The sequence below is a fragment of the Salmo salar genome, chromosome 23, assembly GCF_965601325.2.
Source record: "Salmo salar chromosome 23, fSalSal1, whole genome shotgun sequence".
In the NCBI taxonomy this organism is placed as follows: domain Eukaryota; kingdom Metazoa; phylum Chordata; class Actinopteri; order Salmoniformes; family Salmonidae; genus Salmo; species Salmo salar.
Window position 1 is genome coordinate 26,664,808 of NC_138313.1, and position 17,878 is coordinate 26,682,685.

The 17,878-nt window shown below is 40.9% G+C and overlaps 1 protein-coding gene across 1 annotated transcript in view; it reads right to left on the reverse strand.

Moving 5' to 3' along the window:
• Positions 1 to 17,482, reverse strand: part of LOC106584306 (neuroligin-1) — a 360,873-nt gene extending 343,391 nt beyond the window's left edge. The window contains exon 1 of the mRNA XM_045705996.2: positions 16,918 to 17,482. The gene's annotated coding sequence lies outside the window, so the exon portion shown is untranslated. The remainder of the gene's footprint in view (positions 1 to 16,917) is intronic.
• Positions 17,483 to 17,878: the final 396 nt, after the last annotated feature.

Below are 17,878 nucleotides of genomic sequence, written 5' to 3' on the forward strand. Positions count from 1 at the left end.
CTCTTCCGTAAAGCCCAGCTCTGTGGAGTGTACGGCTTAAAGTGGTCCTATGGACAGATACTCCAATCTCCGCTGTGGAGCTTTGCAACTCCTTCAGGGTTATCTTTGCCTCTCTGAATAACACCCTCCGTGCCTGGTCTGTGAGTTTTGGTGAGCGGCCCTCTCTTGGCAGGTTTGTTGTGGTGCCATATTCTTTAAATATTTTAATAATGGATTTAATGGTGGTCCGTGGGATGTTCAAAGTTTTGCATATTTTTTTAGAACCCAACCCTGATCTGTACTTCTCCACAACTTTGTCCCTGACCTGTTTGGAGAGCTCCTTGGTCTTCATGGTGCTCCTTGCTTGGTGGTGCCCCTTGCTTAGTGGTGTTGCAGACTCTGGGGCCTTTCAGAACAGGTGTATATATACTGAGATCATGTGACAGATCATGTGGCACTTAGATTGCACACAAGTGGATTTTATTTAACTAATTATGTGACTTCTAAAGGTAATTGTTTGCAGCAGATCTTATTTAGGGGCTTCATAGCAAAGAGGTTGAATTCATATGCACGCACCCCTTTTCAATTTTCTATTTTGTATAATTTTTTTTACGTTTTTTTTTTCATTTCACACATAAAAATCCATTTAAATTACAGGTTGTAATGCAACAAAATAGGAAAAACGCTAAGGGGGATGAATACTTTTGCAAGGCACTGTATAAAGGGGGTACCGGTACCGAGTCAGTGTGCAGGGGTACAGATTAGTTGAGGTAATTTGTACATGTAGGTGGGGTGAAGTGACTATGCATAGATAATAAACAGCGAGTAGCAGCAGTGTACAAAACAAATGGAGGGTGGGTCAATGTAAATAGTCCATTGGCCATTTGATTAATATTAATAAAATATTAACATTACTGCATGTCAACGGCATTGAAAAACTAGTGAATTGACTGGAAACCAGGTGGTATATGCTCCAAATTGCGCTGTGGTTCGATGAGAGCACTTACATTTTGGCAAGGCGGGATGAGTGGTCAAGATGCATGTGGACAAGGCGGAGATGAGTGGCCAAGACCGAGGCGCGCACACAGTCAACAGTAAATGCATCAATTCAGGCTTCAAGTGTAGGCCTAATGAAAATCGCAGAATCTCATTATAATACACGGAAGTGTTTTGTAACATATGTCTCTTTCCATTCATCAAATTGTGGTTGCATAGTGCACTGTTGGGGTTTGGATGCTGAACTTATTTTATGAGTTGACGAATGTACATGGGTGGCCAACAGGAGCGCCTTTGTTAAGTGATTGTTTGACAATCAAATGAAAACATCATGACTGGTTGTGTTTAGGCCACACTAAAAGGCATAGGCAGCTTGTCCATAAGGCTAGGAGAAGCTTTCCCTAAAGTCAATTGAATTCAATTGCCAAAATTATATAGCCTAATTAGCTTACACCCTCTATACAGAAATAAATACAATCATTCAAAATAGGCTACTACACCAGAAAGCATGATGCCACAGAGCATCATTAGCTTCTTAAAAAAAGGCTGTGGATTGTTTTAAATTCATAGCCTACAGATGGAAGGGGCAGCAATGTTTTCAACGTGCAAGGCAAATACCAAATAGGCCTAGTTGATTGATAAGTTGTGACTGTAAGTGAAAAGCAGAGAGACCAGGCATATTGCAATATTTAAAAACACAATCGCAGAAAAACTGTTTGGAAAGCAAATGTCTATTGCTGTAAAGAGATGACAATGAAAATACTCCAATCTGTCTTTAAGTCTGTCTTTGACACCCTAGACCCACTTCAATTTGCTTACCACCCCAATAGATCAACAGATGATGCAATCAGCATCACACTGCACACTGCCCTATCCCATCTGGACAAGAGGAATACCTATGTAAGAATGCTGTTCATTGACTATAGCTCAGCATTCAACACCATAGTACCCTCCAAGCTCATCATTAAGCTCGAGGCCCTGGGTCTGAACCCCACCCTGTGCAACTGGGTCCTGGACTTTCTGACCGGCCGCCCCAAGGTGGTGAAGGAAGAAACAACACCTCCACTTCGCTGATCCTCAACATTGGGGCCCCACAAGGGTACGTGCTCAGCCCCCTCATGTACTCCCTGTTCACCCATGAGTGTGTGGCCACGCACGTCTCCAACTCAATCATCAAGTTTGCAGATGACACAACAGCAGTAGGCTTGATTACCAACAATGACGAGACAGCCTACAGGGAGGAGGTGAGGGCTCTAGGAGTGTGGTGCCAAGAAAATAACCTCTCACTCAATGTCAACAAAACAAAGGAGATGATTGTGGACTTCAAGAAACAGCAAAGGGGGCATCCTTCTATCCACATCGACAGGACCGCAGGGTAGAAGGTGGAAAGCTTCAAGTTCCTCTGTGTACACATCACTGACAAACTGAGATGGTCCATCCACAGAGGCCTGATCACAAAGGAGTGCTGCAGAGATGGTTGAAGAAGGCGCAACAGCTCCTCTTCAACCTCAGGAGGCTGAAGAAATGTGGCTTGGCACCTAAAACCCTCACAAACTTTTACAGATGCATAATTGAGAGCATCCTGTTGGGCTGTATCACCACCCGCAACCACAGGGTTCTCCATAGGTTGGTGGGGTCTGCCCAACGCACAACCGGGGGCAAACTACCTGCCCTCCAGGACATGTACAGCACCCGATATCACAGGAAGGCCAAAAAGATAATCAAGGACAAAAACCACTTGAGTCACTGCCTGTTCACCCCGCTATCATTCAGAAGGCGAGGTCAGTACAGGTGCAGCAAACTTGGTACCGAGAGACTGAAAAACAGATTATATCTCAAGGTCATCAGACTGTTAAATAGCCATCACTAGCAAATTAGAGGCTGCTGCCTATATACATAGACTTGATATCACTGGCCACTTTAATAAATGGAACACTAGTCACTTTAGTAATGTGTACATATTTTGCATTACTCATCTCATGTGTATATACTGTATTCTATACTACTTTACTGTATCTTAGTCTATGCTGCTCTGACATTGCTCGTCCATATAGTTATATATTCTTAATTCCATTCCTTTACTTAGTTTTGTGTGTATTTTGTGTATTATTGTGAAATTGTTAGATATTACTTATTTGATATTACTGCACTGTTGGAGCTAGAAACACAAGCATTTCACTACACCCTCAATAACATCTGCTAAACACGTGTATGTGACCAATAACATTAGATTTGATTTGAAGTTATCAAAATTATCAACTTGATTTGAGTGAACAGTAGCCTAGTATCTTATTGGCACCAGCCTCGATCATTGGCCATATCCCCGGTGAGTGTACATATTCACTGTCTTTATCATTGGGTCAGTGCCACATTTGTTTGTTTTTGGACAACTATGTCTTCCTCCTGGTTAGATCGACGTCATATTGTATGTGTGTCTCCCCTTTCACAGGCCGATTATATGGATCAGACAACAACGGTTTTATTGATCTGTTCGTCAGTGTCAGCAGAGTAGACTACCCTGTAATTTTTGAAGTACTAAAAAAGATTATGCTAATGTCTCCATTCATATAAAGTATAGTAGAATTGCATGAAATGTACTATAAAAGGCCAACAAGAAATGTATCTGATAATCCTATAGGCTAAGCCTACTCTACGCCACTGTGAGCTGCATGGAACAGTCTATTTGCGAACAGTTATTGAGTTATATTATTAACCTAAATGATCACTATCCAATCTAATCATCACATTAGTAATAGTAGGCTATCTTACATAAGTCTGCAAATGCGAGGATGCATGGAATGCTTTATTATAAGGGTGCATGTTCATGGTGAAAATGAGCTTTGCGCCATCGATGTTAAAAGGTATTGCATGCTAAAAATTATATGACAAATCTTTACTAGGCCTAGGCTACTAGGCCCACAGACATCATATACGAAAAGAATAGGGATTCTATATACACTACGGTTCAAAAGTTTGGGGTCACTTAGAAATGTCCTTGTTGTTCAAAGAAAAGCACATTTTTTGTCCACTAAAATAACATCTAAATGATCCGAAATACAGTGCAGACATATTGTTAATGTTGTAAATGACTAGTGTAGCTTGAAACGGCTGATTTTTTATGGAATATCTACATAGGCGTACAGAGGCCTATTATCAGCAACCATCACTCCTGTGTTTCAATGGAATGTTGTGTTAGCTAATCCAAGTTTATCATTTTAAAAGGCTAATTGATCATTAGAAAACCCTTTTGCAATTATGTTAGCACAGCTGAAAACTGGAGCATCAGCATTTGTGGATTCGATTACAGGCTCAAAATGACCAGAAACAGAGAACTTTCTTCTGAAACTTGTCATGCAATTCTTGTTCTGAGAAATTAAAAAACGCGAGAAATTGCCAAGAAACTGAAGATCTCGTACAACGTTGTGTACAACTCCCTTCACAGAACAGCACAAACTGGCTCTAACCAGAATAAAAAGAGGAGTAGGAGGCCCCAGTGCACAAATGAGCAAGAGGACAAGTACATTAGAGTGTCTAGTTTGAGAAACAGACACCTCACAAGTCCTCAACAGGCAGCCTCATTAAATAGTGTCTGCAAAACACCAGTCTCAACGTCAACAGTGAAGAGGCGACTCTGGGATGCTGGCGTTCTAGGCAGCTGCCAGTTGAGGACTTGTGAGGTGTCTGTTTCTCAAACTAGACACTCTAATGTACTTGTCCTCTTGCTCAGTTGTGCACCGGGGCCTTTCTCAGAACAAGAACAGACTGACAAGTTTCAGAAGCAAGTTCTTTATTTCTGGCCGTTTTGAGCCTGTGATATTCCATAAAAAAATCTGCCGTTTCCAGGTACAATAGTCAAAACTTGTTTTCTCATGGTTCTCTCTTGTTCACTGCCATCAACCACTGTAGTCTAGTTTATCTACCTGCCTAAGGTCTGTGTCAGCACCTCTGCTGGCGGCTATAGGACAACTCTACCTGTAGGACAGGATATTATTGCTTCCCTTAATCCAATAGTCGCCGGAGCTCATTGCTTAATACTTGTCATCAAATTTGAACAATTGTTCCTAGGATCTGCTCCGAGACTCAGGTTGGCTGTAAGGACAAGTAAACTATGGGGCGACATTCAACGAAGAGCACTACAAATTATATCATCACAAGCAGGGACATGACTGTGCCCGGCATACTAATTCTGCCTCCATTGAATCAACCCAGCCGTGTCTGATACGACCTGTCTGGCTCCCACAGCGTTTCTGAAGCCATTCTACATTCACCTCGGCTATCATGCTATTGCTTTTAAAGCAAGACAATCCACCTGCAACCTCTCTGAAATCCATTCTATACACTATCTCAGTGTCTCGTTGGCGCCACACAATGCAAAGACCTATTGTAGATGACCTGGGCCTGGATTACCAGATAGCGATGGAATTGAGGCTTACGAGTGTTTTAATGATGCATCTTTCCTACAACGGCCAAAGACGTAACATGCGTTTCCCAAAATACCACGCAGAGAGAATGGTCACTAAGTGCATCATTGGAGCATGTGTAAATACTGATAGGATCGAAAGAAAGTGAGCGCAGCACTCGGATTTGCTTTCTCCATTAAAACTGTACCTTAAAATTTGAATTATTTCACAATACTGACAATGGATCACCTCCTAGAGAGATATTACCACCTAAGACTGCAAATATTGAGGTGGCTTATTCTATGCCTACCCAATAAAAATGCACTAAACCACCGATTTGGCACATCATTGCGCAGATGTTAGGCTACACATCATGAAATGTATTGAGAAAAATTATAGACAGTAGCCTACAAGTAACAAAATGGAACTCACTTGATTGAACATGAAATGTATTTCAATATGATTTAAAAAGGCATATAACCAACTATTTATATTTTAATGCAGTCATCTCAGTTTTCATCTGAATCATATTTTTATACATTGCTTGTTTTTATCACTTGCAAAGACATTGGCAACTTTGTGTTTGTAGTCAACTTTTAAAGTTATCAGTGGTCACAGAGAGACAAATAAATCATGTGATTCTATGTTTAGTGAAGATCTTCTGTGTATAAAGTGACTCGGGAGGGAAAAAAACATTTAATGACACACTTAGCTGTTCTACGAGTAGTCTGAGGCAGGTGTTAGATTACGAGCGTATTCAAGTGCAACGTTAATAACGATGGCTTTGGGAAACAGCTACTACGAAGTTTCTAACGATGTATTTAGCCTTAAAACTTCTTACGGCTTGGGGGCAGTATTTCGACGTCTGGATGATAAGCGTGCCCAAAGTAAACTGCCTGTTACTCAGGCCCAGAAGCTAGAATAAGCATACAATAGATTTGGTGGATTTGGAAAGAAAACACTGTAAAGTTTCCAAAACTGTTAAAATAATGTCTGTGAGTATAACAGAACTGATATGGCAGGCAAAAACCTGAGGATAATCCATCCAGGAAGTGGGATTTTTTGATGTGGGTACTTTTCAATTGAATGCCTATAGAGTATCTAATGGGTTAGGACCCAGATTGCAGTTCCTATGGCTTCCACTAGATGTCAACAGTCTTTAGACATTGTTTCAGGCTTGTTTTCTGAAAAATGAAGAAGAATGAGACCTTTTTGTCAGTGGACTGAGGAAGAATGCAGAGCTGGTTTGCGCGCGTGACCGACTGTGCGCCCTTTGTTGTTTTTCCTTTCTATTGAATACGCTATTGTCCGGTTGAAATATTATCGATTATTTAGACAATTGACAACCTGAGGATTAATTATAAACATCGTTAACATGTTTCGACGAACTTTACCGGTACTATTAGGATGTATTCGTCTGCATGTTTTGACCACCTTTGAGCCAGTGGATTACTGAACACAACGCGCCAACAAAATTGAGTTTTTGGGATATAAAGAGGGACTTTATCGAGCAAAACAAACATTTATTGTGTAGCTGGGACTCTTTTGACTGCAACCATATGAAGATCTTCAAAGATAAGTGATTAATTTTGTCGCTATTTCTGACTTTTGTAATTCCTTTACTTGGTTGTAAAATGTTTGTATGCTTTTGTAAGCGGGGCGCTGTCCTCAGATAATCACATGGTATGCTTTTGTCGTAAAGCCTTTTTGAAATCTGACAAAGCGGCTGGATTAACAAGAAGTTAATCTTTAAGCCGATGTATAACACTTGTATTTTTTGTAAATGTTTATTATGACTATTTCTGTATTTTGAATTTGGCACTCTGAAACTTCACCGGATGTTGTTGAGGTGGGTCGCTAGCGGAACGCCTGTGCCAGAAAGGTTTTAAGAGGCTTTTGGGAAACCGGGCTTAGGATGTTTTCAGGTTGATGTTTATTGTCATGAATCTTGCTCTGGATACAGAACTGAGCGACTTCCGCTAGATGAGCTGTGCCAGCTAGTGCCCACTCTGCAGGGCTGCCTCCAGAACAAGATTCATGATGTAAAACATTAACCTGCAGGTTGCTTGGGGTTTACCGTAGTGATCGTTTAGGCCAGGGATCATTAACTAGATATAGCTGCGGCCCGATGGTCAGGATGTCGGAACATAATTACAAATCATTTTAGATTGCAAAGAAGCCCAAACAGATATAAGATATGAGTAAAAAATAATCATTTCAAACCTTACTTACATTTGTATACGATCACATAGATTTCTCTATTATGCGTGGGAATACTTTGGAACTGATATAAACATTTAAATCACTTGGAGCTGATTTTAGAAATCTTGCTGGGCCAAATAAAATCAGCTGCGGGCCAAATTCGGCCCGTTGGCCGCCAGTTGGGTAACCCTGCTTTAGGCCATTACAAGAGGCTGTTTTTGCTGGTAAACACATTTGCCCTATTAAATAACATTAGACATTTTTACCACACCTCAGAAAAAGGGAAATAAATTAATACAACCAACATGGAACTGGTAATAACCAGTAGTAAATGTTCAGCTCTGGCCATCAAACTGCAATCTTGCTCCCTCTTTTACACGCAGACACGCCTTTTTATCGTTCACACGAACAACGTGGTAATTCTGTCTGTAAAAGCCAAGTGAGAGAGAGCCGAGCGGTTTAAGATGGGCACACTAAAAACCCAAAAGCCAACATAAAACAGTCCTTTGGTAACATATACTCTGTAATTAACTCTGTGGTGAAATCTATGTCCCCTCCATCTCTGCTGTTTGTGTTTTATTTAATGTGATAGTGCATTGATTTTAAGCTCTTAATTAAGTTGGTAATAAGAGCTTAAGAGGGCTCTGTGAGGGTTGAGAGTGAAAAATCGCATATTAATGATCAGGGCCACTCAGCCCATTGCTGATTCAGTCTAATACCAGGCTGAATGGAGGTCCACACACAGAGAAAGGCTGATTTCACTGGCCCTGCCTCTTTATCCTATCAAACATACAGCTAGACAGATACAGACTGCAGAATGCATCAAATGGCGTTCCAAGGTCACAATCTTCACCTGCAAGTCAAAATGGAAGCATTTGACTATAAAAAAATTGGAAATGAGAAGTGAAACGGGAATATAAAATGCATTTCCTGTTCATTCATTTCCTTTATGGGGATAGGGTTTGAGAACAGAAGTATATGCAAAGGGGTCAACATCAACCAAAGTGTGCTCTAGCTGGCAGGAATTATTTGAATTTCTGATCAACCTTCATTCCCAGTATTTCACTTCCATATTCATACCAGCTCTCCCCAGAGATAACCTTGGAGAACCAACCGTCTTACTCCAAAGAGGCCAAATGCTTATGAGAACAGAAGACATGGTGGAGAGGCAGCGGTAGCTCTACCTAAGGTGCTCATTTGAGTTCAAACTAAGATATTGTGGATCACACACCTAGGTGACAGAGGTTTCATTCCGACTGCGGTGATAACCCATATCCAAGCACTTCTCTTATAGCCAGTGGCTATTCCACCTCCTGCTGTCTGCTCTGCACAGTGAGTACGCCTCCCTCCCTCCCTCCCTCCACTGCTCTGCTCTTCTCCCCACAACTGACCCATAAAGCCATGGGAGTACATGATCCCCATGTCTAACAGGCCTCTGGCCTACTTCTCCTGGCAGGAGGGGTCATGATCTGTCCAACAAGGTTCACACAACATCTTCAGGTCTTTAACATTTGCAACAAAAACACAACACCAGACGAACGAGGGGGAGACAGAAGAGAGTGTGGCACATTTTCAAGTGTTTCTGACCTTAAAAAACAAGAGGCAGCCCTATCGATGTACAAACTCAGACCTCTCTCTCCGGTTGTCCCACAGAGCCTCTGTAGAGGACAAGGCATCCCTAAAACATGGAAGTACTGATTTGTTTAAATCTTCACAGAGTGTAGCTCAATAAAATGTTAAACTGCTGCTTACTTTGCCAGGGGGAGCGGAGTGCCGCAGGAGCATTGGGCTGAGACCAGAGTCAAACATCTACTTATGCAAATGTAAATGGAGAAAGGAGAAGGGAAGGGGTGGTGGAGAATAGAAGGTAAGGTACAATGGCTTCAATACAGGAGATTCAGATTAATGTGCAGGCCATTTGTTAAGGATGGAGAGAGAATAAACAATTAGAATAATTACATTTCCAACTCTGCTTAATGCTAGTGAGAAGGAGCCCTGAGCTTCTGGGGTAAGCTTGTTAGTGGCATCTTCAGCAAAGTAAAGTATAGCTAGATTCACTTAACAGAATTTCATTACCTATAAAGGGCAGCCTGAACAGAATAAATTACTAGCCTGTATAGTGAATGGTATTAGGAAAGACATTCCTTATGCCTTTTAAAACCAGTACTGTTTACACTCGTGTGCACTGTAGATAGCTAGCAGTTGATATGCTAGCTATCTCTGGAGCAGGTTCTAGCTCAGTCACTGGCTTCGTTTCTGCCATGAGAGCCTGTGGTGCAGCATGTTGGCATCTGTAACCTTGGCAGTGGCCCTGTGAGAAAGATCTACAGCCAATAGATAGGTGCACCATATAGTGTATTACTGCGCCGGTCAGGAGTTTAATCTGTTGGAGTGGACAGTGCTGCTGTTAGGAGCAGGGCGGATGGACATCTTGTATGTCAAGGCGGATAGATCACAGTCCTCATCATCTCACTGAACACAATGTGACAATGTACGCAGCCAAACACGTGATGGGTGGCGGGGACATATAGCGTCCCGTAAGGGCGGCTGAGATGCCACTCCCTTGGCTCTGGCCATTCTAAGGCGTCGACGTCTGCTGAGAAGCACAACATAAATCATACAGACAATATGGAACCTTTTGCTCTGAATAACACTCAACCAACCACCCATCAACCCCCACCGTTCCATTACTCACACATAGGGTCACACGCACACACAAGTGCACGCACGTGCACACACACACACACACTGGTGTTATAGTCAGTCATGCCTCTGCATTAGCTGTGGAGAGCCACGGTAGGAGTCAGGGTGAACTGTGACCAGGAAATCTCAATAACATCTTCACATTGCCATTCAACTAATCAAGCTGACGCCAACCCCAATTGACTGTCTGCAACCAACAGTTGACCTCCCCATCTCTCCCTCAAGACCTGTCCGATTACACTTAAGTACTGTACAGGCAGAGGCCCCCTGCTCTTAATGAAGCAGCCATTTTTATTAGTGAGTCAAAGAGATGGCTATCTTCTCCAGTGTGAGAGGATCTGAGCTCCTGTGCTCCATTGGCTGTAATAATTCAGATAAACTGCAGACGTACAAACCTTTAGCTGATAATTGACTCCAAAGCCTTCTGTATTCCCCAGGGTTTTGAATTTGATGACCAATGTGGGGAACATTTGCCATTCGCTTCATGACTACTTTCCCTCAGATCTTATTTCATTGTCCTCAGTGTGCAAAAAATGCTGCAAGTCAAAACGACAGACTAAAATTAATAACGACACCCCATGAATTAGTAGCAAGTGCAATTTAATAAATAAACATCTAAATCTTGCCTTGAGCTCCGCATTCAATATTTGAATGCTTTGTCGCTCGTAATTTTCCAAGCCACATTTAGAATCATATTATGGCGTCGTTGCTCGAGCCAGACCCTGGAAATGTTGCATAATGGTACAACTCTGTGAAGTATTTGAGTCCTGGTAAAGATTCAAATTGTAAAGATAAATTTTAAACTGCCTGGTTTCATAAACCAGACCTTGAGAAAAATCTTCTTATTAAAGATCATAGGAAAGTAATGCAAGGTAATGATGTCAACACTGGGGGCATGAAATAGATCAATATGTCTATTAGAGTGTCTGATCCCCACTAATGACTAGGAAGGTTATATCAGTCATTGGTTTACCAATACAAAATCAATGTACTCTGGTAAAGAAGATATCAGCAAACTCAGTCCTATTTCACCCAAATGCAAACAGAACACTTGGCTCAACTCATTAGTGTCATACTCACCAAAGAGACAAAATTACACCATTCCCCATTTTAATTTAATGTGTGACTTCCCTAATGGGAAATATTCAAACTTGACTAATGTTGTCTTATCAATTTGCTCAATGAACCCAATGAGTCTGAGTCTGACCGTCACCACAGCTGTATTACGTAATATGACTTTGCCCTCTGCCATCCTCCATCAGCTCTGTGACTCTGGGTGCATCCCAAATGGCACCCTATTCCCTACATTGCATAACTTTTTACCAGAGCACTATGGGCCTTATAGAAAAGTTGTGCACTATATAGGGAATAAGGTGCATTTTGGGACACAGCCTCTGTCTCATCCCCCTGTTCACCCCTTAATATAAGCCATGACCGCGTGGCTAATTGCTGTGTTTCACGCCTGTGTCAGGTAGAGGAGCTGTGCTAAACAAGGAGATAGCCACAGTACAGCACAGTCACCGTGACCATTAGGGTCAAACAGATTGTAGCAATATCCCAACTTCATGAGATGAGCCGAGCACTGCAGAACAGAAGTAAAAAAAAAAATGAGATTCATATTTTCTATTGACAAAGGCTGGTAACAGAGATGATTAGGACAATGAGCATGTGCTACAAAAATGCTGAAAGACTGGGGAACAATCAGCTTACACATCAGTCTGACTAACTCAATGGAGAAAACAGAAAAGTTGTAAGGCACACTGTGTGTAGAGTTAATTCACTAACAATGGGCATACAGCTCAGTTGGTAGAGTGTGGCGCTTACTACGCCAGGATAGTGGGTTGGATTCCTGGTACCACCCATACTTAAAATGTAAGTCGTTTTGGATGTAAGTTTCTTTGGATAAAAGCGTCTGCTAAATGGCATATATAACTATTGTTATGTATGTCAAGGAGACAACATTCGGGTTTGAAGTGTTAAAAAAAAGGACACTCCAGTGATCAAGTGACCCTGACAGACGCCAGAAATAGAGCAGCGTCTTAACTAACAGCTTGGGTTCCTGTGCTTGTTACATGATTCGTTGTTAATGTGAGACAGAGTGAGGCAGTGACTCTTCATAGAGAAAACATTCTGTTATTTAGATTAGGTACATTACCCTCCTGTGCCCTGGGCAAACAAGTAAACACTCAGGACAAATCAACAGCATAACTCAGGTTACAGCACAACATGAAGCAAAACATGGCAGTTTAACAGAAAGTATTTGAAAGTGATACAATACCTTCGGCCCATTAGCCAATCAGTCTCTCATGTACAAACTAAAATACATGTTTGTAACAGCAACTCACTTCTATCAACCCCCACCATCTCCTTGAACCAAAGAAAGGAAAATAACTCCTTCTTCAATATTGGTTCATCTAAAAGCCCTTGTTTGAGTAACAGGACCATTCAATCTTCTCAATGCCACTCAACACTTGATTTGACAATGAAAACTTATGAATAGTATGTATGAAGTATGAATTTGAGCCTGTCAAGTAAACTCATAGCTCTGTAGCTCTTCAGAGGTGAATGTTTGTTCACCACACTCTTTCACTTCTTCGACAACTTCACTATAATTTGCAACAGGATGTTGAGAACTCTATCTCTATTTCTCAGAATATATTTTTAATTGTTGTCTATCTGCCTTTCTCCTTATCTAAATGCTGCCCCATGCTCTGCATCTCTAAGCAGACAAACAGTAGACATTCAAACGGAATCAACTCATCTATCTGTTGGCAGTCTACAGTATTTAATCCTTAATTCAATAATAATTTTCAATGGGACATCAACAATGGCCAGACAGCATGACCCATGGAATGATTGTTTAAAATACAAATCAAAAGTGTAGTATGGAAGCACTATCGCGGTATTGTTAGAAAGGGGTAAAGATAAAGATTTAGTTTGGGGCGCCAGGCAGGTATTAACCCTGCCGAAAGGAAAAGAGTAGGATAGAGAGAGTACCACTTTCTAAATATTCATATGATGGACATGGAGCCGGCCTGCAGAGCAGTACAAAGTATTGCTGTTGTTGTCAAAGCTTTCTGGCTTTCATCTCTACAAAGAGGAACACACGGTCACCAACAGGCCAGGCCACCAAACCATGATGAGTGTGAAACCCATCAGAGCCTGTGCATCGCTTACCAAAAACAGATAAATAAAATATCACTTTTTAATTGCATAGTGAGATTAGTTCTCACTGAATCAGAATTGACCATATTAGTACAGATGTCGGATCTTAATTTGACCCATTTCGTCCCAGGAGGAAAATAATCCTGCAGCAGGAGGATTTTAATATCTGAAGAAATATTTAGAATCATCGCCAGGGTGCAGCTGAAGGCGTTGTTTGTATACAATGCACACTGTACCTACATTGTAACTTATGTAGGCTATGTGCAGCCTACAGCACGTCTCGTGGATCAACGTAAAATTTTTATGCATATTTATTGCCTTACCTCTCTTATCCTACCTCATTTGCACATGCTGTATATAGATTTTTCTACTGTACTATTGATTGCATGTTTGTTTACTCCATGTGTAACTCTGTGTTGTATGTGTCGAACTGCTTTGCTTTATCTTGGCCAGGTCGCAGTTGCAAATGAGAACTTGTTCTCAACTAGCCTGCCTGGTTAAATAAAGGTGAAATAAAATAAATAAAAATTCATTCCGCGTGGTTACAGAGTTAAGACAGAAACAACTTAAAGGTTAACAGTTTAGGGAATAATTGTGGTTAAGGTTAATACTGTGGTTTGAAACAAAATAATTATAAATGATGTGCCTATGTATTATGAATATTCATAGTATTCTTAGTGCTTGCTAGAGTGAACTGCCGTAACACAGTGGTCTAGGCAGCGCACTCCGGCTCAAAGCTTCATGAGTTTTCACCCAGTGCTGGGCGATATAGTGACCAGCCTGAGCCTACAATAGGCCCACAAGTTAATTATTTATTGAAATGTTTTCAAGAAGTTAACAAATAGTCTGATCATTTACACAACAAAGAAAAGTGTCTCAGCTCAACGAAATTGCCTTTGGATGGGCTCAAACGCATGAACACCTTGACAGCTTTACGAAATGAAATATTAAAACCACATAATACAAGCTTTCAATCCACACCAAAGACCAGAACTATATTGACAAAGTATACATACATAGCCTGCCTAACTATAAAACGTGGATGAGTATACACACTGGATGGAAGTACATCGTTCTACAGCAGGCCTACATCTGTAAATCAACTGATGGCCCAAATCAACTCAGCCAAAAAAACACAGTAGTTTATTAACGGTTTTCACACCTTTCATTATGTGACATTGTATAGGCTAACGTTCCATACAATAGAAATCAAGTATTTCATTGTTTACCAGAGCAAATCTACGGTGTCGATTTACCTGACACTTTGTATGAATGGAAACTAATGTTGGTGTACTGTAGCCTACTGTTATTATTTTATTTGTTTCCTATTTATGTTATCCAAAAGTGTCTGGTATGGTCATTTCTTATCAAGGGGGTAAAATATCCCTGGACTGTCCATATTTGAAATGTGTAACTTAATCAATCGGGGGGATAAGTCAATCATAGGGATTAAGTTATTTGTGCCAGAAGGACATGGGCCAGAATAGAACCCACACCGACTCGACAGGCCTATATGTGCGCACTGAAGGCAGCTGCCCCAACGGCTAGACAAACCCACGATTAAACTACATTTTAACCTTAGGATACACTTGATACCTGTATGTCGTAGCCTAGTAGAGACCAATATATATCTTGTGTTATTAAGCTATAAAATGTGAGTTGTTGATCTGTATGGCTGCATTTCAGATACATTTTTTTATATTTTAATGTTGCAGTAATAGGACCTAGGCCTAGCGTTTGAGCGAGCCAGAGATACAATTGTTTTGATAGCAAGCCCTGATTCCAATGTCTCGACTGCCCCCGCATTGGAAAGAAAGAGAACTGATGAAGTTCATTTGAATTTCCTGATGCAGCAGGAAAATTCTCTGCAACAAAAGAGTGATCAAGTTAAGATCAGACATCTGTATATCACTGCTGAAGCCTAAGGTGAACATGCCTTCATAAAGATCTCTTGGTTTGCTACATGACATGAAGAAAATTGTCTCATGCACAACTGTGTAACCAGTGAATTTAGATGGCCTAGTATGCACATTACTGTATACTCTGCACATGCATATTTATGTTGAAGATACATTAGTCCATCACCATGCCACAATAAATCATTCACCAATATCTTGCTATGATACCCAATTACACTAGACCTGTCAATGTCCTATCAGGATTAATGGCGTTGTGTGTAAATTAATATCTGACCTGTACTGCCATCTACAGGAAAACAGTCCAGAGGGTAACAACCACTCGGTTTGGCAGTGCCACTAATTGAGTGAACTTGAAAACGCTATCTCAGACTATCCTTTATTATCCCAATCACTGTTATCAGGAGATAAGCAAGCAATTTGAGGGCAGGCCTACATTGTGTCATCATTAATATGCACTATACAGAGAGGGGGGGGGGGGGGGGGGGGGGTCAGATATGAACTGTACTGTCATTGCAGGAGACCCCAAATATACATTGAATATGAATATTGAATATTGATACATATTAAATGCATTGAATATGAATGTGTCATACAGTCATACATCTAATGTTGTGAGTATCCAACCAGTGCCTTGACCCTTACCAAGTGTGTGAGAACTGTTGATGTTGCTAGTTGTGGCATTGATTTACTGTGTAAAATTGTACTCAAGCTAGAGTTTCATTTAGTGAGAGAGATGAGGCAAATGATGCCGTACTGTGCCTTGTGACTTGTGCCTCCGCGCGCAGTGCTGATGATTTCAATTGAAAAGCCATGCTCCGCCATTGCCTCTGCTCTGCAAACTGTCAGCACCATGGACAGCGACGCAGTGTTTTCTAATGGGGCGACTAGAGCTTGCCGGGCTTAAAGGTGGAATAATAGCCTATGTGAGAGAAATCGTAAAACACTGGGGAAGTTGGCAAAGCTGTATACTTCTTATTTTAGCAATCGTTAATTAAATGAGAATGAACAACACATTATAACATATCTGATACCACCAAATTTCGTTACCAATTTCGCTATGGAGATCAACTAGGCCTGGAGTTTATTTTCAGATTTATTCGTTTAATTTGTAAATTACATTCCCTGTCTTAAAAGCTAGTTTATTCATTCAATTACAATGCTGTGGAGGGGAAACTATACTTTTTCTAAATAAGAAATGATAATCAGATATGATCAGTTTGTTCATCTAGTGAAATTTGATCTCACTTGGAATTATCGACCTCCATGTAATATAATACATACTCACTCAGTTACTCATTATCCCGCTCTCGCTCGCACGCACGCACACACACACGAATCACTCAGAAATGGCAACTTTGTTTCCCCTTTATAGTTGTCCTCCAGAGGCGTGAATCTACTTTGCATTATGCAAAATAAATAATGAATGAAGAATGGCCTTATAAACATAATAGATCACACGAGCTAACATAAATCATTAAAGGATGTAAATAACGATGTATTTATTTTGTATTTAACCTTTATTGAACTATGATGATAGCTTAATAAAAACATACCTGAGTTATAGAAGAATCTTTATATTGCTCGTCGACTCAGAGCAATCCTTGGAGTTTTCGAGTTATTTTGAACCAGACATCAGGCATGTCCAATTAATACATAGTTAATGATGTTTGAACCTTGCGATGACTGAGACAACAGGAGTGGCAAAGGTTTTTCAATGGCACCCGGTTTCTGCCGTCAATACTCCCAATTAGCTGTATCGACGACCAGTTTACTTTTTTTCTCCGAATGTCTTGGACAGGCTACATTTGGTGCAACCGTTATCCCTTCCCAAAGTTTGAAGGTAAAACAGCCGACTCCCGCTCCTCCTACAGTTGCTGTGTTTTTGACAGTGAACGGAATATCAAGCAGAATAGAGTCCGGTGAAGAAACCAAGTCAGGTCTGACGTTCCAAGGAGAGCGCCGCCGACGTGGTTTAAAACGGTATTTTGATAGACCAAGTCCAGACAAATTACCCAACTCTAATAATCACCGATGTTGATATGAAAAGATTGGCAGTTAACCGCACAAATCCTACATGAGGCAGGCTGCGGTGCATCTCTGCTGCCGTAACACAACTGATGTGGGATTCTGCAGAAAGCAGCGCGAACGTGCGAATGACGCAGATGATGTTTAATCAGGCAAGAGCAGCTCTGGGCCAGAGTGTTAACACAGGTTCAATCTCAAACTTACAATCAAACCGTTACGTTTATTTTAGCTGAATACATTCATTGAGATTCCCTATGTGCACATATGATTTTTGACCATTGTCTTTGAATGGCATCTCAACATTATTCTGAGTAAAATAATAATATAATTATAAATGGGTTTAGCACATACTGTCTAAAGCTTTAGAGACCCGTTTTAGAGCCACAGAATTACTATTTCACAATGGATAGTGGATGGTTGCTTTGAGATTCAGTTAAAGAATCACAACTTGTTTTCCGAAAGGAATAGGATTTCCCTGGGTATTTCCCC